This window comes from Saimiri boliviensis, chromosome 12 (genome assembly GCF_048565385.1).
Source record: "Saimiri boliviensis isolate mSaiBol1 chromosome 12, mSaiBol1.pri, whole genome shotgun sequence".
Classification (NCBI taxonomy): domain Eukaryota; kingdom Metazoa; phylum Chordata; class Mammalia; order Primates; family Cebidae; genus Saimiri; species Saimiri boliviensis.
In genome coordinates, this window is record NC_133460.1 from 205,265 (window position 1) to 231,079 (window position 25,815).

A 25,815-nucleotide genomic window follows, 5' to 3' on the forward strand; every position below is an offset into this window, starting at 1 on the left:
GTACTCTGAAGCCAGGAAACCTTGGCCTGAGCTGCCACTATGCTCTCTGAAAGGTCTGTTGTTAATGTTTGACTATTCTTAATGACCATTTCTGGCTTATCAAGGTGACATTTTCCTTTCATTTCAGGCAGCTAAGACTTACAGAGTGAAGTAATTTGGTGGTATTCATTGCAGAGGCTGCATAGATACTGTCAGTATACTTTAAAAGTCTTTTTAAAGTCATAGATGCTCATTATAAAAATTCAAACAATACAAAAATGTAGAAAGTAGAAAGTACTTTCTACTTCAGGAAGGAAATTTCCCGCCCTCAAATTTTCATTCCATCACAAGTTTGATGTGTTTCTTCTCAGTGGTTTGTTGGACATATGTTAACACAAGGATTGAAAAAAATAAATTGGATATTGTACTAATCATAATCTTTTTTTCATTCCAACTATATATCATGACCATCTTTCTATGCGAGTAATACAGCATTATCTTTTCATTTTTTTTTTTTTTTTTGACAGAATCTCGTTCTCTCACCAAGCTGGAGTGTAGTGGCGCCATCTTGGCTCACTGCGACCTCCACCTCCCAGGTTCAAGTGATGTTCCTGCCTCAGCCTCCAGAGTAGCTGGGACTACAGGCACGCGCCACCACACTCAGCTAATTTTTGTATTTTTAGTAGCGATGGGGTTTCACTGTGTTGGCAAGGATAGTCTCGATCTCTTGATCTCGTGATCCACCCGCTTCAGCTTCCCAAAGTGCTGGGATTATAATCATGAGTCATCGTGCCCAGCCCTCCCCCCCTCCCCTTTTTGAGACAAAGTCTTGTTCTGTCATCCAGGCTGGAGAGCAGTAGTATAATCATTGTTCACTGCAACCTCTGCCTCCCAGGTTCAAGTGATTCTCATGCCTCAGCCACAGGAATAGCTGGGGCTAGAGGCACACGCTACCACACTTGGCTAAGTTTTGTATTTTTAGTAGAGACAGGGTTTTGCCATGTTGTCCAGGTTGATTTCGAACTCCTGGCCTCAAATGATCTGTTTGCCTCAGCCTCCGAAAATGCTGGGAAGACACTGCATCCGGCCAAAAATAAAAGTATCTTCTGTTTAATTTGGCCTATTTCTTTCTTTTCTCATCACTGCATAATTTTTCAGTGTCTGGTTATACCTTATTTTTTCTTAACTAATTCTTTTTTTTTTTTGAGACGGAATTTCGCTCTTGTTACCTAGGCTGGAGTGCAATGGCGCGATCTCGGCTCACTGCAACCTCCGCCTCCTGGGTTCAGGCAATTCTCCTGCCTCAGCCTCCTGAATAGCTGGGATTACAAGCACGTGCCACCATGCCCAGCTAATTTTTTGTATTTTTAGTAGAGATAGGGTCTCACCATGTTGACCAGGATGGTCTCGATCTCTTGACCTTGTGATCCACCCACCTCGGCCTCCCAAAGTGCTGGGATTACAGGCTTCAGCCACCGTGCCCAGCCAACTAATTCTTTATTGATAGACAGCTAGGTGATTTAACAATTTTATAAAGAATGCTGCAATAAATATCTTTTGTCATTTTTACACAGTGTTCAATTATTTCCTCTATATAAATTCACTTCTTTTTTTATTTTTGATACAGAGTCTCCCTATGTTGCAAAGATTGGAGTGCAGTGGCGCGATCTTGGCTCATTACAACCTCTGCCCCCAGGGTACAAGCGATTCTCCTGCCTCCGCCTCCCCAGTAGCTGGGGTTACAGACATTTGCCACCATGCCTGGCTAATTTTTGTATTTTTAGTAGAGACCAGGTTTCACCATGTTGGCCAGGGTGGTCTCGAACTCCTGACCTCAAGTGATCCACTTGCCTCAGCCTCCCAAAGTGCTGGGATTATAGGCGTGAGCCACTGCGCCCAGCCTCCTCTATACAAATTCTTAAAAGTAGAATTGCTGAGTTAAAAGCTTTCAGCTAGGCTCAGATTGTGGAAGACATGCAAATCTGAATTCACTTTACGGGGTGCATTTTGAGACTAAATTAAAACTTCTTAACTTGAGGAAGAGAGAAAATACGATAATTCAAATGATACCATGGAAAAAGCAGCAGAGTAAGAGTTAAAATATCTTGGTTCTAGTGCTTGTTCACCTCCCAGCTAAATGGTTGACCTTTGACAAGCTTCTTAACCTTTTCGCACGTCTGACTCTTGCCTCCAGTTAGATCTGGTCTCATGGATCTTCCAAATAATTGACAGAGTCATTTTCCACAGTGCAAATATGACCTCTGCTTAAGTCCATCAGGAGCTCACCATTGCCTTCCGGATGAAGCTAAAACCCCTAGCTAAGCATGCAGCAGCCTGTGTTTGTAGCTTCCTCTCCCTCCACGTGCCCAGCCAGGACCTTTGATTTAGCTGTTCTCACCTCCTTTCATTGCCCTCAACGCTCACAGTTTGCTAAGCCACCAGGTGCTGGTTTAGGTTTTTCCCTCTTTCTGAGCACCTGGTTCCCTCTCTGACCAGCTGACTTCCACTCATTATTCAAGAAATAGCTTGGACTTTGTGTGAGTCCATTCTCACACTGCTGTAAAGAAATACCCAAGACTGGGTAATTTATAAAGGAAAGAGGTTTAATTGGCTGGGGAAGCCTCAGGAAACTTACAATCAAGAAGAAGGGGAAGCAAACACATCGTTCTTCACAGGGCGGCAGAAGAGAAAGAATGAGCAAGAACAGGGAAAACTGCCTTAAGTAATCACCAGATCTCTTGAGATTTCACTCACTATCACGAGAACAGCATGGGGAAAACCACCCCCATGATCCAATCATGGGGATTATAATTCAAGATGAGATTTGGCTGGGGACACAAAGCCAAAGCACATCGGACTTCCCACCTTCCTAGAAGACTTTCCTGACACCTGCAGGTTGAACTGATGCCTCTTCTTCTGGCTCTTGTGAATGCAGTGTATTACTTCACACGTCCTCTGTATTACACTGTAATACAGCGGCTGTATGACAATGGCTGACTGTAATACACACTGTATTACAATGGCTGACTTTTATCTGGGTCACTTCATTCTTTTGAGGGCAGAAACCATGACTTGTTCATCTTTGAATTCCCAGCAGCTACCACAGTGTCTGACACATATAGATGTTTGCTGAATCTTTGTGGAATAAAACAATTGCTCTATAAAACAAGTGATTGGATTCAGTAACACAAAATTATAGCCAAGTATGGTGGCTCACACCTGTAATCCCAGCACTCTAGGAAGCTGAGGTGGGTGAATTACTTGAGCTCAGGAGACTGAGACCAGCCTGGGCAATGTGGTGAAACCTATCTCTACAAACAATGCAAAAAAATTAGCTGGATATGGTGGTGCACACCTGTAGTCCCAGCTACTTGGGGGGCTGATGCAGGAAGATTGTTTGAACCCAGGAGGACAAGACTTCAGTGAGCTGTGTTAGCACCACTGTACTCCAGCCTGGGCAAAAAAGTGAGACCCTGTCTCAAAAAACAAAAATTGTAGAAGTTTATGAGAACTAAAAGTTGAAGGAAACCTCAGAACAACAACTAAAGAAACAATTCAAAATAATACGGTAAACACACACACACACACACACACACACAGAAAGAGAAAGAGAGAGAGAGAGATAGACAAGGCCAGGCACAGTGGCTCACACCTGTAATCTCAGCACTTTGGGAGGCTGAGGAGGGTGGATCATGAGGTCAGGAGTTTGAGACCAGCCCCACCTGGCCAACACAGTGAAACCACGTCTCTACTAAAAATACAAAAAAATCAGCCAGGCGTTGTGGTGGGCTTCTGTAATCCCAGCTACTTGGGAGGCTGAGGCAGAAGAATCACTTGAACCTGGGAGGTGGAGGTTGCAGTGAGCACACCACTGCACTCCGGCCCGGGGACAGTGCAAGACTCCATCTGAAAACACACACACACACACACACACACACACACACACACACACACGAATCAAAATGACACACTGGAAAAATAACTATTTAACATAAACAAAAGCAATAAAAAAGGAACAGAGTAACAAAAAAGACATGAAGCATATAAAAAACAAACAGCAAAATGTCAGGTGTTAATCCAGCCACATCAATAATTTTATGTAAACGTGAATGGGTTAAATACTCCAATCAACAGGCAAAGATTGTCAGACTGGATTAAAAAAAAATAGGATCCAAGTATATGTTGCCTATAAGAGACACACTTCAGATCCAAAGACACAAATAGGCTGAAAAGGATGAAAAAATGTATACCATGCAAACATAAGAGAGCGGGAATGGCTATATTAATATCAGACAGAAGAGAATATAAGACAAAAAATGTTACTACAGACAAAGAGGGACATTTTATACTGATAAAAACAGTGGCTCATGCATGTAATCCCAGCATGTAGGGAAGTAGAGGTGGGGAGATCAGCTGAGGTCAGAAGTTTGAGACCAGCCTGACCAACATAGTGAAACCCCATTTCTACTAAAAATACAAAAAAATTAGCCTGGCATGGTGGCAGACACCTGTAATCCCAGCTACTGGGAACGCTGAGGCAGGGGAATTTTTTGAACCAGGGAGGTGGAGGTTGCAGTGAGCTGCACTCTAGCCTGGGCAACAGAGCAAGACTCCAACTCAAAAAAAAAAAAAAAAATCAATACATCAGGAAGACAAAACAATTATAAACATATGTGCCCAATAACAAAAGTAGAAGGGAATTGTAGAATGAATTACAGATCCTTTACAGTGTGTATATTATAACTTACAGTGTGTAAATTACAGTGTGTTTTCAGAATCATCCCTGGGAACCTCTCCAGATTCTTGACCTTGTGGCTTCCTGTCCACTCCATTCTAAGGTGTTGCCATACTTAAGTGCACCACAGTGGTGGTCTTGATGGGGAAAAGAAATCACAGTAGCACTAACAGGAAACAGCTGTCATTTTTAGGTGTAGGGGAGATGTTTAAGAGCCCATTTTAAACATCTGAACTTCTGGTGTTCGGATTTTTGTCAGCCCACAGTTAGTTTCGTAAGTTTCTTTTCCTTTGATTGGTCTTGTCACACCTCATTCTCAGTCATTCTGATCTTGATCTCAGAAATCTCACATTCTCCTCATTGATTTAGCATGGTTTTCTACTCTAGTACCAGTTCTATTGTCAGATGGAAAGAACCGTCTTCTGGTGTGACAGGAAGCCCTAATTACTGATTTAAAATTCCCCTACCCTTCTCCAACTTCTAAGGAAGTTAACCCAAGAATGACTGGAGTAGGTTGAAGATTCTCTGAGTGGAAGAATGGGTGAGATTCAAATTAGAGAAGTGCTATGAGAACTGAATGACCCTACCTAAGAAAGACAGTTTGCAAACTAAAGGTTTGGGAGTTGGGTACATAGGTAGGGATTCTGGAATCATCTTAGCTAGAGAGGGGACAGAGGAAAAACACAGAGGAGACTCAGGGGAGAGAGTATCAGGATGGATATATAGGGAACAGATTCACACTTCAAGGGGACATTTAGACATTCTGCTCTGGGATGAGCAAAATCACTCTCTCTTTAATCTCCCAACGAAACGTTTAATAAATAGTAAAACACTATTCTTTATTGGAGCAGGATCTGTTGATTTTGTTTTTTATTTTATTCTTTACTTTCTTACAATTCATTTGTTTTTGAAGTGATGATATGCTAAGACCAGCCTGAAGGTGGCCAAGGGCAAAAGCAGAGGTTGTTACTTGCGGGCTATGTTGACGCTGGGCAGTCAAATTCACAGCTCAACACATAACACACACTGGCTGAACATTAATTAGTTCTGCGTAGTTAGTGTTTCCAAAATGGATGAGACATTGTGTCTCCCGTCAAGGAATTTGTGGGCTGGTAAAGGAGACAGACACATTAACAGATCATTATGTAATATGCTAAGTGCTTTATTACAGAAAAAAAGCTGGGTGCAGGCAGAGCGCAGTGCCTCACGCCTGTAATTCCAGCACTTTGGGAGGCCGAGGCAGGCGGATCACCAGAGGTCAGGAGTTCGAGACCAGCCTGGCCAATATGGTGAAACCCCATCTCTACTAAAAATACAAAAAATTAGCCAGCCATGCTGGTGCATGCCTGTAGTCCCAGCTACTCGGGAGGCTGAGGCAGGTGGATCACTTGAACCTGGGAGTTCGAGACCAGCCTGGACAACATGGCAAATCCCATCTCTACAAAGCAAAAACAAAACACCAAAATTCACCAGGTGTGGTTGTGTGCACCTGCTACTCATGAGGTTGAGGTAGGAGGATCACCTGAGCTCAAGAGATTGAGACTACAGTGAGCTGTGACTGGGTCACTGTACTCCAGCCTGAATGACAGAGCAAGAGCCTGTCTCACCAAAAACAACAACAAAACCAGACAAAACCCCCCAAAAAACAGGTGCCCAGTTAAGTTTGAATTTCAGATAAACAACATATAAAATTTTTCAGTATAAGTATGACCCATGCAATGTTTGGGACATACTTATCCTAAAATAATTGTTATTTATGAGAAATTCAAAGTTAATTGGGTGTCTTGTTTTTCATTTGTTTGTTTTTGAGGCAGACTCATGCTCTGTCATGCAGGCTGGAGTGCGGTGGCACAGTCTCGGCTCACTGCAACCTCCACCTCCTGGGTTCAAGCAATTCTTCTGCCTCAGGCTCCCGAGGAGCTGGGAGTACAGGCGTGTGCCACCATGACTAGCTAATTTTTTGTATTTTTAGTAGAGATGGGATTTCACCATCTTGGCCAGGCTGGTCTTGAACTCCTGACCTCTCGATCTGCCTGCCTTGGCCTCCCAAAGTGCTGGGATTACAGGCGTGAGCCACTGCGCCCAGAGTCTCGCATTGTTGCCTGGGCTGGAGTACAATGGCACAATCTCAGCTCACTGCAACCTCTACCTCACATGTTCATGCGATTCTCCTGCTCTGCCTCCTGGGTAGCTGGGATTCCATGCACACACCACCACACCCAGCTAATTTTTTTGTATTTTTAGTAGAGACAGAGGTTTCACTATGTCGGCCAGGCTGGTCTCGAACTCCTGACCTTGTGATCAGTCCACCTTGGCCCCCCAAAGTGCTAGGATTACAGGCATGAGCCAGAATGTCCAGCCTGGTGTTCTGTATTTCTATTTGTAAACCTGGCAGCCTTAAGTCCAAGATCCCATGAGATCACATGACTAGGGGACCTGAGTTAACCTGGGCTGCAACCAGAGAAGGTGATTGGAGAAAGCATGAGATCTGCAGAACAGGAAGCTGTTCCTCGGAGAGGAGGCCAGAGAGGGGAGTGACCCTGGAGGAGGGAACAGCATAAATGCAAACAGAAATCGGCCCCAACAGAGCATTCAAGAGTCTGAGAGAAGGCTCCTGGGGCTTGAGCACAAGACATTTAGTTCACTGGGATATGGAGAGAGGAGAAGCAATTGGAAAATGAATAAATAGATCATGCTTTGAAGGAGGCATGCAGTACAAGTAAATGTCAGGTGCAGTGACTCAGGTTATTGATTTGAAAGATGAGTCAGTGGAGGTGTATGCTGGACTTACAGTCCCTCTGTTGTCAAGGAAGTTCGACCGGGCCCACACTAGATCCTTCAACAATGCAGAGTCCTTTCCCAAATGAATCTGACTTTGCCTGTAAACCGTGGAGAGTTTCAAAAAAGAGAAAATGGCCAGTCGTGGTGGCTCATGCCTGTAATCCCAGCACTTTGGGAGACCGAGGCGGGCAGATCACAGGGTCAGGAGTTCAAGATCAGCCTGGCCAATATGGTAAAATCCCTTCTCCACTAAACATACAAAAAAACTAGCCAGGTTTGGTGGCACACACCTGTGATCCCAGCTACTCAGGAGGCTGAGGCAGAAGAATCCCTTGAACTCAGAAGATGGAAAGAAGTTGCAGTGAGACAAGATTGTGCCACCAGCCCTCCAACCTGGGCAATAGAGGGAGGCTCTGTCTCAAAACACAAACAAAAACTGGAAAGCATTACAGGTTGCCAGTGTGTTTCAGTTTACGTAAAGTGCAGCATAAATGATATGTCGGAGAGAGACCATTGGGATAATTTTTTTTTTTTTTTTTTTTTTTGAGACAAGGTCTTGCTCTGTTGTGCAGGCTGGAGTGCAGTGGTGCGACCATAGCTCCCTGCAGCCTTGAATTCCTGATCTTAAGGGATCCTGTCACCTCACCCTCCTGCATAGCTGGGACTATTGGTGTGCACCAGTATGCATGGCCAATTAATTATTATGATGATTATTATTTTTTCAGTAGAAACAGGAGTCTCACTATGTTACTCAGGTTGGTCTTGAACCATTGGCCTCAAGCAATCCTCCTGCTTCGGCCTCCCAAAGCCCTGGGATTGCAGGCTTAAGCTACAACTCCTGGCCTGAATCCCCCTTGAAGGCATCGTTTCAACCACTGTGACTACAGAAGCGTGGCCAGTTTCAATGTGGAGAGTGAATAGAAGCTGGGCTGGAGACTGTGCTAGTTAGGATTTATGGAGACACAAAAAGATGCCCCTCCCACTTTAACCACCCTCCCTTGCCATTTGATCAACTCTGGATAGCTGACTTTAGCTTTCACATAGCCTCCTCTAACATATTTTCAGTGTGGCCTTAACAATAAATCATAGTAACTTCTCACCTTTTTTTTTTTTTTTGAGACAGAGTCTTGCCCTGTCACCCAGACTGGAGTGCAATGGTGTGATCTTGGCTCACTGCAACCTCCATCTCCCAGGTTCAAGCAATTCTCTGCCTCAGTCTCCCGAGTAACTGGGATTACAGGCATGCACCACCACACCCAGATAATATTGTGTTTTAAGTAGAGACAGGGTTTCATCATGTTGGCCAGGCTGGTCTCCAACTCCCGACCTCAAGTGATCTGCCCACCTCGGCCTCCCACAGCACCGGGATTTCAAGCGTGAGCCACCGCGCCCAGCCTTTCTCTTTTCTTTGTCATCAGGCAGCCTAACTGTTGAGCTATAGTATGAGGGGTGGCTGATTGTGTCTGTTCACTTTCCCCCTGGTGCTGCTGCCACTTTCCTAACAAATAGGAAGAACAAACTGATGCTGCTGAATTGCTTCCTAGTGGGGTGTTCATTCAGCTCCTTACTGGGCTCTATTGATGCTAGGGAAGAGAGGGACAATGCGCTCATGCCGCTTTGTTGCTGCAGGGTGAGGGCAGAAGCTTAGCTCCCCGGTGGGTCCCACTCACACCAGCTGGTGGGGGAGTGAGACAGGAATACAGACTAGCCTGGCACAAAATCAGAGGACAGTCCAAAAGACTGCTCTCACTTCTGACACCAGCTGCAAGTTTGGGGGCCCCCAAAACTTTCCTCAGGTTTCCTGATTTACTAGAAGGACTCACAGAACTCCCTGAAAGCTCTTGTACTCACAGTTACAGTTTATTACAGGGAAAGAGTACAGATAAAGATCAGGCAGAGGAAGAAACCTGGGGGGCAGAGTACAGGTACGTTCTTCCAAACACGGAGATGATAGTGGAGTATTGGGCAGCTCTAACGTCCTTGCAATAATATGCAACAAAATGCGTGGAGTATGGTAACCAGGGAAGCTCACTCCAACCTTGGGGTCACCCCTAGACTTTCCTGATACTTCTTTGGTAAAGAAATCAGAGTGCCATCTCCTTCCACAGGGTGGGGGATGGACAATCAGTGCTGAATTCATTCCCACCCACGCTACCCCAGCAGGGGAATCAGACTGTTACCACCTGCTTCTGCCACATGGGAGTTGGAAAATCAGCTTTAATCTCCTGCCAACGATGTGTGAAAATACACACAAAGTATTGCCAAACAAGGAAGCGCTCCAAAGCCTTGGTGTCCAGAGTTTTTATTGGGGCTCCATCATGTAGATCTGGTTGGCTGCCAACATTGCTGACCTTATTCTCCGGCCCCTCCGAAGGCTAAGCTGATGCCATGTGACCCAAAGCTCCCACCCTAAATCACATCACTTGACCTTCTGATGTGGCCTAAAGCCCCTCATGAACAGACACTTTAATTAAGGAGGACATTCCAAGGGCTGAGAGATGACCTCCCAGGAGCTGAAGGTTAAATTCATTACTGTGTGCCCTGCTTCATAACATCTCATTCACTTTTTTAAAATTTTGAGACACAGTCTCACTCTGTCGCCAAGGTTAGAGTACAGTGGTGCAATCTTGGCTCACTGCAGCTTCTGCCTACAAGGTTCAAGTGATTCTCCTGCCTCAGCCTCCTGAGTAGCTGGGATTACTGGCACCCACCACCACATCTGGCTACTTTTTGTAGTTTTAGTAGAGGCAGGATTTCACCATGTTGGTCAGGCTGGTCTCGAACTCCTGACCTCAGGCAATTCACCTGCCTCAGCCTCCCAAAGTGCTGGGATTACAGGTGTGAGCCACCGTGCCTGACTGATAATCTCATTCACTTTTATTGCTGCCAGGTGGGTGTGGAGATTCAGCTTCACAGTGAGCCTTGTTGACACCAGGGTGGGTGGAAAATGCAGCGCTGGCTGGCCGTGACTTGAACCACTTGTCCCATCTTGTTGATGCTGATTGTGATGGAGGTCCGGGTTCTGGCTGGGCTCTGCCAACACCAGAGTGAGAGGGAAAGAAGAGTAGCGTTGAGGAGCCTCACCGTGCAGCAGCTCATTAAGTCTGCTGAAGGGGAGGGGAGAGAGACTGGGGAGACCCATCACCAGACCCTGATGACATGGCTGTGCAGGAAAATCAGGGTACCACCTTCTTCCGCTGGCTGGGAGATAGATGATCAGCCTCCCACTCATCCTCATCTAGGTACCCAGCAGGGGAAATCAGCATCACCACCTGCTGCTTCCATGTGGAAGCTGCAAGACCAGATCCCCAGTTGGCCCTCCTGAAATGACAGGGAAGGGGTTGCAGTTTTTCCATTGGTTTTTGGCTGGCAGGGCATATAGGGTTAAAAAAAAAAACAAAAAAAAACCACCTCTCTATAATCTGAGCATTTTGAGAGGCCTAGGTGGGAGAATCACTTGAGGCTAGGAGTTCAAGATCAGCCTGGGCAACTGTTTCAGTCTGTTCTCATGCTGCTATGAAGAAATCCCTGAGACTGGGTAATTTATAAGGAAAAGAGGCTCAATTGACTCACAGTTCTGCATGGCTGGGGAGACCTCAGGAAACACAGTTGTGGTAGAAGGCACCTCTTCATAGGGCGGCAGGAGAGAGGGTGAGTGCAAGCAGGAGAAATGCCGGATGCTTATAAAACCATCAGATCTCACGAGACTCGCTCGTTACCACGAGAACAGCACGGGGGAAACCACCCCCGTGATTCAGTTACCTCCACCTGGTCCTGCCCTTGACATGTAGGGATTATGGGGATTACAATTCAAGGTGAGATCTGAGTGGCAACACAGAGCCAAACCATATCAGCAACATAGTGAGAACTCCTTCTCTACAAAAAGTACAATAATTCAGCTGCAGTGATGCATGCCTGTGCTGCTCAGGAGGCTGAGGCGAGAGGATTCCTTGAACCTGGGAGGTCGAGCCTGCAGTGAGTTGATTGCACCACTACATTCCAGCCTAGGCAACAGAGAGAGGCCCTGACTTAAAAATAAAAATAGATCAAAAATCCTGTTGCTGGTTTTCTTTCTTTTCTTTTGATTTAGGGAAACTGGCTTACTGGCTTTTTTTTTTTTTTTTTTTTTTTTTGAGACGGAGTTTTGCTCTTGTTACCCAGGCTGGAGTGCAATGGCGCGATCTCGGCTCACCACAACCTCCGCCTCCTGGGTTCAGGCAATTCTCCTGCCTCAGCCTCCTGAGTAGCTGGGATGACAGGCACGCGCCACCACGCCCAGCTAAGGTTTTGTATTTTTAGTAGAGACGGGGTTTCACCATGTTGACCAGGATGGTCTCGATCTCTTCACCTCGTGATCCACCCGCCTCGGCCTCCCAAAGTGCTGGGATTACAGGCTTGAGCCACCGCGCCCGGCCAAAACTGGCTTTTCTTAGGGCCTTTTTTTGTCTGTGCCTGGTAGTGGTTCCAGGTCAGAGGCTTTTCCTGTGCTGTGTCTGGGATGTTGGGGTATATGGAAGACAATTAGGAAACTCAGGCTACTCACTGCCATGAGTGCCTCAAGTCCCAAGAGCCAGAGGTTGTCCGCCTTCTCCTTTTCACCTTTCAGAATCTCTCTATGCTTGTCTGCTGTGTTATGTCTGTGACTTCTCAGTTGTAAGAGAGAGGACCTGGGAAGAATGACACCATACTCCATCTTGGCCAGACCCAGAAGTCGTGTAGCTTGGCTTTCACTTTCCTTCTGATGCTGCACTTAGTTTTGACTTTAACATGTCAAATGCATTGATCTTTTCCTCTAAGGTTTTTGTTTTTGTTTTTGTTTGTCCTTGTTTAAGAAATCCTTCCGTCTACCTTCAGGTCATAAAGATAGCTCACACTTTTTCTCTAGTTTTTTTTTTTTTTTTTCAGATGGAGTGTCTCTCTGTTGTCCAAGCTAGAGTTCAGTTGCATGATCTTAGCTCACTGCAACCTCCGCCTCCCAGGTTCAAGCAATTGTCCTGCCTCAGCCTCCCAAGTAGCTGGGATTACAGGCATATGCCACCATGCCCAGCTAATTTTTGTGTTTTTAGTAGAGATGGGTTTCTGCCATGTTGGCCAAGCTGGTCTCAAACTCCTGACCTCAAGTGATCCTCCCATGTCAGCCTCCCAAAGTGCTGGGATTACAGGCATGAGTCATCTCTCCTGGCCTTTTTAATCTAGTTTTTAAGTGTTTTCCCCACCCCCATATTTAGGTCTTCAGTCTAATAGAAATATATTTTTGGGTGTGAGAGTGATTTTCAAAGCATGATCCAAGGCCCCTGGGTGACTGAGATCCTTTCAGGAGGAGCATGAGATCAAACTATTTTCCTAATGATGCCAAGATTCTTGGATTTTTTTATTGTGTTGACATTTCCAGCGACGATGCCAAAGCATTGGTGGGTAACACTGTTTTGTACCTTAACACACAAAAAAACACAGGGCCCACCACTCTACTCATCATTATATTCTTTGCACCCATGCATTCACAGTTAAACAAACATGTACCAGTTTCACTTAAGAATGTTCTTGATGAAGCAATGAGAGTTATTATTGTTACTGACCCCTGATCTCGAGTATGTCTTTGAGCTCTGCTGGGTGATGGCACGGTAAGCACATGGAAGGCGCTTCTGCTGTCTTCTGGAGCACAATGGTGGTCTCAAGGAAAAGCACTGAGGCAGTGGCTTGAACTGAACTAGCTGCCTTTTGTCTTTTGTTTTTTTGTTTGCATAGAAACTCTGGTTTTTCAGCCTTGGATATTTGTCAGACATTTTCTCAGAAATGAGTAAGTGAGCCTGTCACTTCAAGGAAAACCACTGACAGTGTTTGCTGCCAGTGATCAAACTTGAGCTTTCAAATAAACAATTAAATTTTGGAACACTCGCATCTGTTACCATGATCTCGATGTTTTCCCATAGAAGACTTTTTTGATGTGGTTGGTGGTCATGTTAATGAATGAATGTGATTTTGGGGATGAAATGTGTCAAACGTGGAAGATGGGTGTAACTCAGTGGACCAGTGTTTGGTAAATGACTAATTCGTGATATTCCAAAATCATGCTTGAACAAAAGATCTTTCAAAGGGTAAGTTAGACCAATAGCTTTTCATGTAACAGGGCATGAAAAGTCACTGATATAGTTTCAGATTCCACATTGCAAGTAAACCTTAAGAAACAACTACTTGAGTTTTGGTGCCATGGAAAATAAGAATATTCACAATAATCTGAAAAGGCTATTGAACTACTCCTGCCTTTACTAACCACACATTTCTGTGAGCCTAGATTTTCTTCATACACTCTAACCAAAACAATGTATAACAGACCGAACATAGAAGCAGATATGAGAATCTAGCCAGCCATTGAAACGATTTGCAAAAATTTAAAACAATGTCACTCAAATTTTGTTTTGTTTAGAAAAATCAGTTTTTAAATTAAATAACATGTTATTTATTTTACCATGTAATTAATTTATACTGAATTAAAATAAATAAATTAGTAAGGCCAGACGTGGTGGGTGACACTTGGAATCCCAGCATTTTGGGAGGCTGAGGTGGGAGGATCATGCGAGCCCAGGAGTTTGAGACCAGCCTGGGCCACATAGAGAGACCCCATCTCTACCAAAAAAAAAAAAAAAATTAGCGAGGCATGATGGTGCTCACCTGTGGTCCCAGCTAGTTGGGAGGCAGAGGTAGGAGGATCACTTGGACCAGGGAGGTTGAGAATGCAGTAAGCCATTATCATGCCACTACCCTCAAGCTTGAGCAACAGAGTGAGACCCTGTCTCAAAAAATGTTTTTCTAAATTTCTCAGTTTCAATTTATCATATGGTTAATACGGATAGATATATATTTTCAAAAAACTCTTGGTGGCCTCCATATTTTTTAAACGGCCAGGAAATTTGTCGATCTATGGCTTGACGTAGAGATCTGATTTTATTTTCTTTTTCTCATGTGAATAACCAGTTTCCCCAATACTGTAAAGTAGTCTATCCTGTCCCTACTAATTTTTAATATAACCTCTTGCCATTAATATGTTTCCACATTCATGTAGTTTTGTGGCTAGACTCTTTTTCTATTACATATATTGATTTGTCCATCCATATGCCAATTCCACGCTGTCATATGCCTATTACTTGATAGTATCTTGATATCTGAGGGAAAATTGACATTTTATGGTATGTCTTCCCATCCTGACTATGGTATACTTTTCTATTTATTTATATAATCTCTTTTCTGTGTCCTTCAATCAAATTTTATAATTTTCTCTAGAAAGATTTCATATTGTTTATTAGATTCATTCTTAATAACTTTTAATTTGCTATTGCGATGGTTATTAATTAAACATTTAAATTCATTGGTGCTGCAGTGTAGGAATCTATTGAATTTTTTGTGTGTCAATCTTGTAAACAGCAACATTGCTGAACTCTTACTAATTGTGATAGTTTATAGCTATGCTTGAATTTTTTATGTGATAATCACAGAAGATGCAAATTAACACGATTTTGTCCTTTCTATTCCTTATGCTCCTTTCTCCCTCTTCATCTAATGGATCAGCTCAGCTCTCAAGTGTAATGTTAACAGTGCTGATGTTACTTTCCCTCCTCACAATCTGTTAATTTTTTTTTTTTTTTTTTGAGATGGAGTCTCATTCTTTTGCCCAGACTGGAGTGCAGTGGCTCTCTGCACTTGGCTCACTGCAGCCTCTGCCTCCCGGGTTCAAGCAGCCTCCTGAGTAGCTGGGACTACAGGTGGGTGTTGCCACGCCCAGCTAATTTTTTGTATTTTTAGTAGAGATGGGGTTTCACCATGTTGGCCAGGCTGGTCTCAAACTCCTGACCTCATGATCTGACCGCCTCAGCCTCCCAAAGTGCTGGGATTACAAAGGTAAGCCACTGTGCCCGGCACAAGCTGTTAAATTTTGAGAAGTCACCATCAACTTGAAAGACAACATATTAAAGTTCATTTGGCCTTTTTTCTTTCTTTTTTTTTTTTTTTTTTGAGACGGAGTTTCGCTCTTGTTACCCAGGCTGGAGTGCAATGGCGTGATCTCGGCTCACTGCAACCTCCGCCTCCTGGGTTCAGACAATTCTCCTGCCTCAGCCTCCTGAGTAGCTGGGATTACAGGCATGCACCACCATGCCCAGCTAATTTTTTGTATTTTTAGTAGAGAAGGGGTTTCACCATGTTGACCAGGATGGTCTCGATCTCTTGACCTTGTGATCCACCCGCCCTGGCTTCCCAAAGTGCTGGGATTACGAGCGTGAGCCACCACGCCCGGCCCCATATGGCCTTTTGCAAAGGCACTTCGGCAGTATTTAACAATATTTTAAATAGACCTGGCCTTTGACCTAGTAATTACACTTTTTGTTTTTTTGAGACGGACTCTTACTCTGTTGCCAGGCTGGAGTGCAGTGGCACAGTCTCGACTCACTGCAACCTCCACCTACCAGGTTCAAGGGATTCTCCTGCCTCAGCCTCCCAAGTAGCTGGGATTACAGGCACATACCACCACGCCCAGCTAATTTTTGTATTTTGTAGAGACAGGGTTTCACCATGTTGGCTAGGATGGTCTTGATCTCTTGACTTCATGTTCCTCCCACCTCAGCCTTCCAAAGTGCTGGGATTACAGGTGTGAGCCAGGAATTACACTTTTAGAAATTTGTATTATACAAATATTTGCAGAAATGCATGAAAATCTATATAAAAGAATTTCAGCCAGGTGCGATGGCTCACACCTGTAATCCCAGCACTTTGGGAGGCCGAGGTGGGTGGATCACGAGGTCAAGAGATCGAGACCATCCTGGCCAACATGGTGAATCCCTGTCTCTACTAAAAAATACAAAAAATTAGCTGGGCATGGTGGCGCATGCCTGTAATCCCAGCTACTCAGGAGGCTGAGGCAGGAGAATTACTTGAACCCAGGAGGCGGAGGTTGCGGTGAGCCGAGATCTCACCATTGCACTCCAGCCTGGGTGACAAGAGCGAAACTCCATCTCAAAAAAAAAAAAAAAAAAAAAAGAATTTCATTAGAGCATTGTGTCTAGTAATAAAAAATTGGAATGAATGTAAGAGTCCATCCATAGAGAAGTGGCTAAACTATGATAGAGCCTTACAGCAAAATATTATGTAACTATTTGGAAAAGAATGTGGAAGATCTACTTGTATCATCATGAAACAGTCTTCAGGACATTACGTAGAAAGTCACCAAGTAGGAAAACAAGTCACAGAGTTGTATGGTATGTTCCCATTTCTGCTAAAAAAAAAAAAAAAAAAAAAAAAAAAAAAGTAAAAACCCACCCATGTGCATACCCGACCACTACCAGTGATTTGTCAACTCCGGGAAGAGGGGTGAGACTCGAAGAGACATGTCAAGGGAACCCTTTTTTTCCTTCTAAAAACACACTTCTAGATTGTTTGCATCTTCTACAATGAGAATGAATTCACATATTGCTTGTATACTTTTTTTGTTTTTTGAGATAGAGTGTCACTTTGTGCCCCAGGCTGGAGTGCAGTGGTGTGATCTCCGCTCACTGCAACCTCCACCTCCCAGGTTCAAGCAATTCTCCTACCTCAGCCTCCCAAGTACCTGTGCTTACAGGAGCCTGCCACCATGCCCAGCTAATTTTGGTTTTTTTTTTTAGTAGAGATGGGGTTTCACTATGTTGGCCAGCCTGTTCTCAAACTCCTGACCTCACGTGATCTGCCTGCCTTGGCCTCCCAAAGTGCTGGGATTACAGGCATGCTTGACATGCTGGTGTAATTCTAAACAATCATCAGGACCATGAACCAGACCATCTGTGAAAGGCAGAGATGTTTCCTGGCAGGATAAGGTCCATCGCCATTGTTACTGGCAACGTGCCTGCTGCTCCTTAGCCTGCTGTAGGTACCAGATTGACCTTGAGTAGAACCAACCTTGAGCGAAGAGGAAAGGAGAGCCAGGCCTTAATCACAGGGATCCCCAGGGGTGTAGATGAAGCTAAGGCAGCATCTTCTCTGTCTCTAAGAGAAAAAGACTCTGTCCTGAGTACGAACTGACTTGTGTGTTTTGCTGTCAGTGCCCTAAACAGGAAGCCATGAGGTGAGCAGAGACACTTCCTTGCTGCCTGGGGCTGGGAGTTCAGAAGTGAGAAAACAACCTTGTGGCCACCAGAACCATCCAGCTGGTGGCTTTGAATCCTCCATGGATATGTTGGGGGCCTCTGGAGGAGGAGCCTGGTGTGGAGGATTGAGCCTGGTGAGTTAGAGGAAGCAGCTGGTTACTTTCCATGCAGAGCAGCTTGGAGCTGACTCACTCCACAATCCGAGGGCACCTGTGGAAGCTGCCGTGACTCATGCTACCTTCAGTTTCACATCCGGGGGAGTAAATCACTGATGGAGCAAAGCAAGGCGACTTCCAGGGTTTGCCGTGTGGGATTCTCCCATGTTTAAAAAAGATTGTACAGGATTTAAACACAGCATGTATTGCCTGTGTTCCTAGTTACAAAATTAATAAATGTACATAATAATCGTAGTTACAGTTATTCTATTCAGCATTTATCTATGTCAGGTACCGATGCTTCAAGCTTTACATACGCTGTCTCAGTTAGTGTTTCTGATTATTCAGTGAGGGAGATCTGTTATTATACCCATTTTACAGACATGGAAACTGAGTCTATACACACACACACACACACACACACACACACACATACATACATACACACACACAAGTAAAACGCATAGAAAAAAATCATCCACAATTCTACCCACCAAAATCAACCAACATCCCAAAGCGTGTTTTTCTAGTAACCTTTTCATATTTTTCCCATGTAGCAAATATCCAACTACTTTACTTTTCCATATCCTGCCTTTTTCACTCAGCACTAAATTGCCATCATAGTCCCAAGTCATCATGTATTCTTCAATAACTTGATTTTAATTGGTCCATATGGCCAAACATTGTATGTTTCCAATTTTTCCACTGTTAAAAAGGGTGCAGTTGTTAGTATGTATCTTAGTGGGCTAAACTCAGATTATTCTTCTAGCAAGAACATGGAAGGATACATTCTTCTAAAGAATTGTTCTGTGTTGCTATGCTCTTCCCTCTACTAGGAGGCCATTGAGCAGAGTGGGTGAGGGTTGGAGAAACCCATGTTTGAGTCCCAGCTCTCTGCTGATCTACAGCTATGAAACTTGGACAAGTTATATCCCCTTTCAGGCCCTTGCATACTTACCTATAAAACAAGGCTAAAGTAATATTTATTATCTCAAGGGTTGCTCTGAGGATTAATGATGTAATTACTGTTTATAGAGGTGTCTTAGTCCATTTCGTGTTGCTGTAAAGGAATACCGGAGGTTGGGTAATTTATTTTTTATTTTTATTTATTTTGAGTTGGAGTCTCGCTCTGTCACCCTGGCTGGAGTACAGTGGCTCGATCTCAGCTCACTGCAACCTCCGCCTCCCAGGTTCAAGCAATTTTCCTACCTCAGCCTCCCAAGTAACTGGGATTACAGGCGCCTGTCACCACACCCAGCTAATTTTTGCAATTTTAGTAGAGACGGGGTTTTGCCACATTGGCCAGGCTGGTCTCAAATTCCTGACCTTAGTCCATTCGGCCGCCTTGGCCTCCCAAAGTGCTGGGATTACAGGCGTGAGCCACTATGCCTGACCCGTTTGGGTAATTTATAAAGCAAAGAGGTTTATGTGGCTCACAGTTTTGCAGGTTATACAAGAAGCATGGTGCCAGCATCTGATTCTTGTGAGGGGCCCAGAAAGGTTACAATCACTGTGGAAAGTGAAGGGAAACAGATATCACAGGGCAAGAGAGAGGAAAAGAGAGGAGGGAGGTGCCAGAGTCTTTTAACAGCCAGATCTCTCAGGAATTAAGGGTGAGAACTCACTCGATCCTGAAAACACAGCACCAAGCCATTCACGAGGGATCTGCTCCCATGATCCAAACACCTCTCAATAGGCCCCACTGCCAACACTGGGGATCAAATTTCGACATGAGATTTGAGGGGAACAAATATTGAGACCATATCAAAAGGGCTTAGCACTTTGTTTTTTCAGAAAGGTCTCCCTTTCTCCTGCCTCTTAACCACTATATCTAGTCTCAATGACACTCTGAAATCTCTGCTATCTGCATAGTTAAAATTATGCTCTTCCCCGACCTCGCTTTTTTTTTTTTTTTTTTTTTTTTGAGACAGCTTGCTGCCCAGGCTGGAGTGCAGTGGCGCTATCTCAACTACTCACTGCAGGCTTCACCTCCCAGTTTCAAGAGATTCTCCTGCCTTAGCCTCACAAGTAATTGGGACTACAGGTGCTCACAACCACACCTGGCTAATTTTTATCTTTTTAGTACAGATGGGGTTTCACCATGTTGACCAGGCTGGTCTGGAACTCCTGACCTCAGGTGATCCACCCACCTTGGCCTCCCAAAGTGCTGAGATTACAGGCATGAGCCACCACACCTGGCCTCTTTCCCCATTTTTAAAAACTGAAGGCAAAATTCACATAACATAACATTCATCATTTTAAAGTGTAGTCTTCAGCGTCATTACGTACGTTCACAATCTTGTGCAACCATCACCTCTAGTTCCCAAACATTTTCATCATCTGTGAGGAAACCACTTACCCATTGACCCCTTATCCACAGTAGTCGCTGCACTTTAAGGTTTCTCATATCCCATACGCAGCATGGCTGTATCTCAGGGATCGAATGTCATCAGTAGACTCCATCTTTTCATGTTCTCTTGATTCTGCATCTGCCAGCGTTGGCTTCACTCTCAGGCAGATGCTTTCCATATGGTGACTCCAGTGGCTCCAAGCTTACATTAGCTGTCAGGTAGCAATCCCAACAGACAGAGATTATTTCATTAGAAGTTTCATTGGAAGTCATGGGACTGAATCTTATTGCTCCAACATGGATAATTTGCCCATGCCTGGACTGATTACTATGGTTGGGGAGACGGGAAGAAGTGGTGATAGAATATTCTGATTGCCTGGGTTCTGGGTCATATTCCCATAAATTACAATTGGAAAATGGGTGCAGGGTGGGGCAAAAAAATAGGTGTCATTCAAAGGTCACTGGGCTTGGGGAGCTGGGCTCAGAGGTCAGAGGCCTGATCTTGACCTTGCCATCACCTAGCAAATCTGGCCATTCAGGCCTTCACACTTCCTGTCTGTAAATGGGTTTATCACCACCCATTCAAAGCCCAGTTATTACCAGCACTGGGAAACCGATGCTTTCTTTTTCCGTCTCGCTTGTTTAATTTCTTAAGAGAAGCATTTGGATGGTCTCTGAATCATTTTTACCTTGAGAAATGGTACTTAGGAAATTATGCGGCTGGATTTTATATCCCTTCTGGCTATTTCAGTAATTGGTTCTGAGACACTATTTATTTCCCTGAGCTCCGTCCTAAGTATAAACTGCCATTTCCATCTGTGTTATTCGAGGAAGACAGGGCAAGACAGTTGTGGGGGGTTTTCCCCAGGCCAAAAAAAAAAAAAAAAAAGGCAAACAGACAACAACGAGAAAAACTAAAGCAGAGCCTGAAACCAATGTGTTGGTTCCTAGGTTGGCCTCAGCACCTTAGGCCTATTTCACCAGTCCCTCCACCTGCAAACTAGTCATGTTTGGGAGCTGACCTAGTTAGTGCACAGCAAAGGAAATAATCAGAAATCTAGCAAATCCATCATTTGAGAGACCCCTGCTGATGATTCAGAGAATATAAAAGATGGCAGTTTGGCCAGGTGCAGTAGCTCACACCTGTAATCTTAGCACTTTTGGAAGCCAAGGTGGGTGTATCACCTGAGGTCAGGAGTTTGAGACCAGCCTGGCCAACATGGTGACACCCCGTCTCTACTAAAAATATAAAAATTAGCCGGGTGTGTTGGCCCAATCGCTGGAACCTGGGAGGCAGAGGCTGCAGTGAGCCAAGATTGCACCACTGCACTCCAGCCTGGGTGACAGAGGAAGACTCATCTCAAAAAAAAAAAAAAAAGGCAGGTTGTTTTGCTTTTAATCAGGTTATGTTTGAGGACTTTTTTTGGTCGTAGGTGACCAAAACCCACTCAGTTCAGCCAAAAGTGGATATTGTTGAAGAATTCTGGCGTGTCTCACAGAACACAGGGCCGTGGTTCCACTGGAATCCAGGAAGGGGATTAAGCCAGTTGTGAATCAAGGAGGCCCCGCCCACCACCTCTACCTCTTGACTGTGTTTCTCTCTTCATGTCTCGTTTATTCTTCTATCTCATGGAAGAGTGACAGAAGTCAGGTTGAGACTGGAATCTTAACCTCAGTACCAAAATCTCCGGGAAGGAGGCTATTGGTCCAGCTTGGGCCAGATGGCCACACCTGATCCAATCAGATATGGAGAAGGATGTGAGTTCCATTGTATCAACATGATCCTGTTGATGGTCCAGAGAAAAGATACTTCTGAGGAAAAAACAGGTATATGTTACACAGGACTATGAATTAAATTCTAAACTATAGTGAAATATTCTTGTCATTTCCACCTTTTTAAAAAAATCTGAGATGGTCTAACCCCTACCATAGTTCAGTTTCTGGAGCTAGATTACTGGGGCTTGAATCTTAGCCCCAATATGTGCTGTGTGAATTTAGGTAAATTACTTAACCTGTCTCTGTGCTTTAGTTTTATCATCTACAAAATGGGTATCATAATATTACTTACCTGACAGGGTGGTTGAGGTCATTAAATGTGTTAATATAAGTAAAATGCTCAGAACTCTGCCTGGTAAATAGTAAAGGCTTAACAAATAGCTACTATTACTATTACTGTAAAGTTCATTTCATTACGACAGATTATTTTTCAGATTATTCAAAATATAAAAGATGCTTAAAAGGGAACTTGTGTGATAATAGGAAAATAGGGCTAAATAACCATTACTTAAGATTGAATATATCATTGCTATTGCCCTTGAATGTTATTATTTGAATTCTAGATGGTAAGTTTGCTTTATAATCTTAAAAGCTTAAGTAAGAGTTTCTTTTAAACAGCCTTAAATAAAATAGTAGCAATTTTTGCCATCTTACCTAGCAAGAAAAACCAACTGTTTTATTAAGTGTGCTGGCATAAGACTGGAATTTAAAGCCTTCAATATCTTAGTTTATAAAAGACCAGTTATAGAAAGTCTCTTTCCCGAGTGTCTTAAACATAGAGTTACAGTATCCTATAGGGCAGAAGTATGTTAACATTTGCTTAAAGGGCTGATGGTAGATAATTTTGTCTTTGAGGGCCATATTGTTACTGGAAAGAGGTCCCAGTCCAGACCCCAGGAGAGGTTTCTTGGATACTGTGCAAGAAAGAACTCAAGGCGAATCCAGAGAGTAAAATAAAACAAGTTTATTTATTAAGTTTCTTAAGTTATTAAGAAAGCAAGAAAGTAAAGAAATAAAAGCATGGCTACTCCACAGCCAGAGCAGCAGCTTGGGTTGCTTGACTAATAATACTTAAGAGTCATTTCTCGATTATATGCTAAACAAGGGGCAAATTATTCATGAGTTTTTTGGGAAAGACGTGGGCAATTCCCAACTGAGGGTTCTTCCCCTTTTTAGACCATACAGGGTAACTTCCTGATGTTGCCATGGCATTTTTAAACTGTCAAGGCACTGGTGGGAGTGCCTTTTAGCATGCTAGTGCATTCTAATTAGCATGTAACGAGCAGTGAGGAGGACCAGAGGTCACTCTCATTGCCATCTTGGTTTTGGTGGGTTTTGGCCAGCTTCTTTAGCACAACCTGTTTAATCAGCAAGGTTTTTGTGACCTGTATATTGTGCTGACTTCCTGTCTCATCCTGTGACTTAGAAGCCTAACCTGGGAAGGCAGCCCAGTAGGTCTCAGCCTCATTTTATCCAATCCCTATTCAAAATGATGTTGCTCTAGTTCAGACACCTCTGACAATATGGTCTCTGTCCCAGCTACTCAGCCCTACTGTAATGCAAAAGCAGTCATCAACAGTATGTAAATGAATGGGCATGGGTGTGTTCTAATAAAACTTTATTTATAGATGCTGAAATCTGAATTCTTTACAGTTTTCATGTCATGATGTATTCTCTTTATTTTTATTCCACACTGACCTCTTGCTCCCCATCCAATCATTTTAAAATGTTAAAGCCATTCTTGGCTCACGGGCTACACAAGAAAGAGGTGAAGGGCTGGAGATGGCCTTAGGGCCATATTTATTGGACCCTGCTTTAGGAGACAGTGCATTGGCACTCTGACATGTTAGAAGCAAATGCATGTTCCTCAGTGCCAAAAAGAAGAACTAGTGCTGAAAGAATTTTCTCAGCAAGGCAATTTTACTTTCTGCAAAAAGGGTGCTTCTCAGAAGCCTGATTGGCATGAGAGCATCATAAACAAAGAAAAGCAGAGGTTTTGATCCCTGATGCATTGGATCCTTACTGCTGTGTCCTATCTCCATTGGCTGGAGCTGAACCACACAATCTAGACTGATTCTGATTGGCTAGAAACTTATAATTTTCTTAAATAGGTAAACACACAATGGAAAACAAAGAAAGGAAGGGGGTTGTTTACAGGAAACTAGGACAATAGCATTTCCAAGTAAGGAAGAGGTGTAGACAGTAAGCTGGGAAATGCCCAGGTCTGTTCAGACATATCCGAGCAGGCTATAGGCTAGAACAAATAACTCAGTTAAAGCATAAAGACATAGAATGTACTTATTCCCTTAACATGTTTAACAGCTGCATAGAGCTTAACAAAGAGTTATTAGCAAAAAGCAAGGAAGCTTGAAGGAAGTGAGTTTTTAAAAGAAGCTATTATTTTTCACATTTGTTATTTAACAAAAGGGGAAACTTTCAATAGGAAATTTTTGCTCTTTACAGAAAGCAGGCAGGGGAGATACAAGGTGATTGTCTACTGGCCCTCAGGTTCTGACCCTCCAGATGCATGTTCACTCCCCGCTTCTTCTCATCATGCATTTCTCTTAGAGGATATATACTGTTTGTGTGACCCTCTTGGTTTTATGCAACAGAAAACTCAAACCAAACTGCATATGCAAAAAAAAAAAAAAAAAAAAAAAAAGGAATGTACTGGTTTATACACTCTAGGGATGGTTGATACACAGGTCCAAAGTCTTTCGCCTGTTCATCTCCATTCCTCAGCTCTTATCCCCTCTATGAGGGCTTTGTTCTTAGGATTCAGGGTTTCTTTTCCCCAGTGGGGTTGACACAAAAGTTCGGGGTCCGACTACTTCTGGTGTGTATCCGATCCCATATCCATCTGAATCTGAAGGGAAACGGAACACAGTGAGTGCCTTAGAGCACCCCATTAAATTTGCAAGTCCTGGGAGTGGTGTGCCTGTTGGTTCCTCAAAGGAAACAGGGGTCCTAGTACCTGTTTTTTTACCTAGAAAAGTAAATGGATGCTGGGAGGCAAATCAACCAATGTTCATTGCACATGAGGACATCACGCTGTGACATTCAGAACCTAAACACCGGAAATTGCTGCTCCCCATCGTCTTGGAGAAATTGCTGTCCTCCCATTGGAAAATTCCCTTTGCAGCTTCCAGTTTCTTTCTCTTAGAACAGACCTTCTGGCTTGGCAAGCCCAGTTCCACATGGAGGTGTAGTTTTTGTCTTCTGTGCAGGGTCATGGCACTTGCTTGATTGAAATTTTGTCTGGGGGAAGCAATGACTTGAAGAGCTGACACCCTGGGTCAACCACTCACCACTCTCAGGAAGAGCAGACAGAGCCGCACTTTCTAGCTGGGCTCAAAATAGCCACTTTCTGACGTGGGTCCTCCGTGACTCATGATGGAGTTTTCCAGGCTCAAGGGGACTGTTGACATTTACTCCGCTCCTCCCACGCCACAGAATCTAGTTTTTTCTGTCTTCCCCCAAACAGAACTCGTCACCTCCATTTTATCCCAGGTACATTTCTTTCTCACCCCATTTCTCTTTTCTTTTCAGTGATCCAGTCCAGATCCAGTGTCTTTTTCCTACATCCTTTGCCAAACCGAGACTTCAGCTTCCAGTTACTGGTGCCCACTTCAAGAGATGCCAGGCAGGGAACTCTCAGGACACATACCAGACCTGGATTGGTATATACTGTATATATTTTTGGAGACAGGGTTTCTCTCTGTCACCCAGGATGGAGTCCAGTGGCGTGATCACGGCTCACCGCAGCCTTTAACTCCTGGACTCAAGTGATCCTCCTACCTCAGCCTTCTGAGTAGCTGGGACCACAGGCATATGCCACCACACGCAGCTAATTTTTCAAAATTTTGTGGAGATGGGGTCTTGCTGTGCTGTCCACGCTGATTTTCAACTCAGTCTCAAGCAATCCTCCTG

General features: G+C 44.0%; 1 protein-coding gene across 1 annotated transcript in view; it reads left to right on the forward strand.

The window, feature by feature from the left end:
* BMERB1 (bMERB domain containing 1) overlaps nucleotides 1–25,815 on the forward strand; it is a 145,885-nt gene that overhangs the window by 37,529 nt on the left and 82,541 nt on the right. The gene's annotated exons all lie outside the window — the stretch shown is intronic.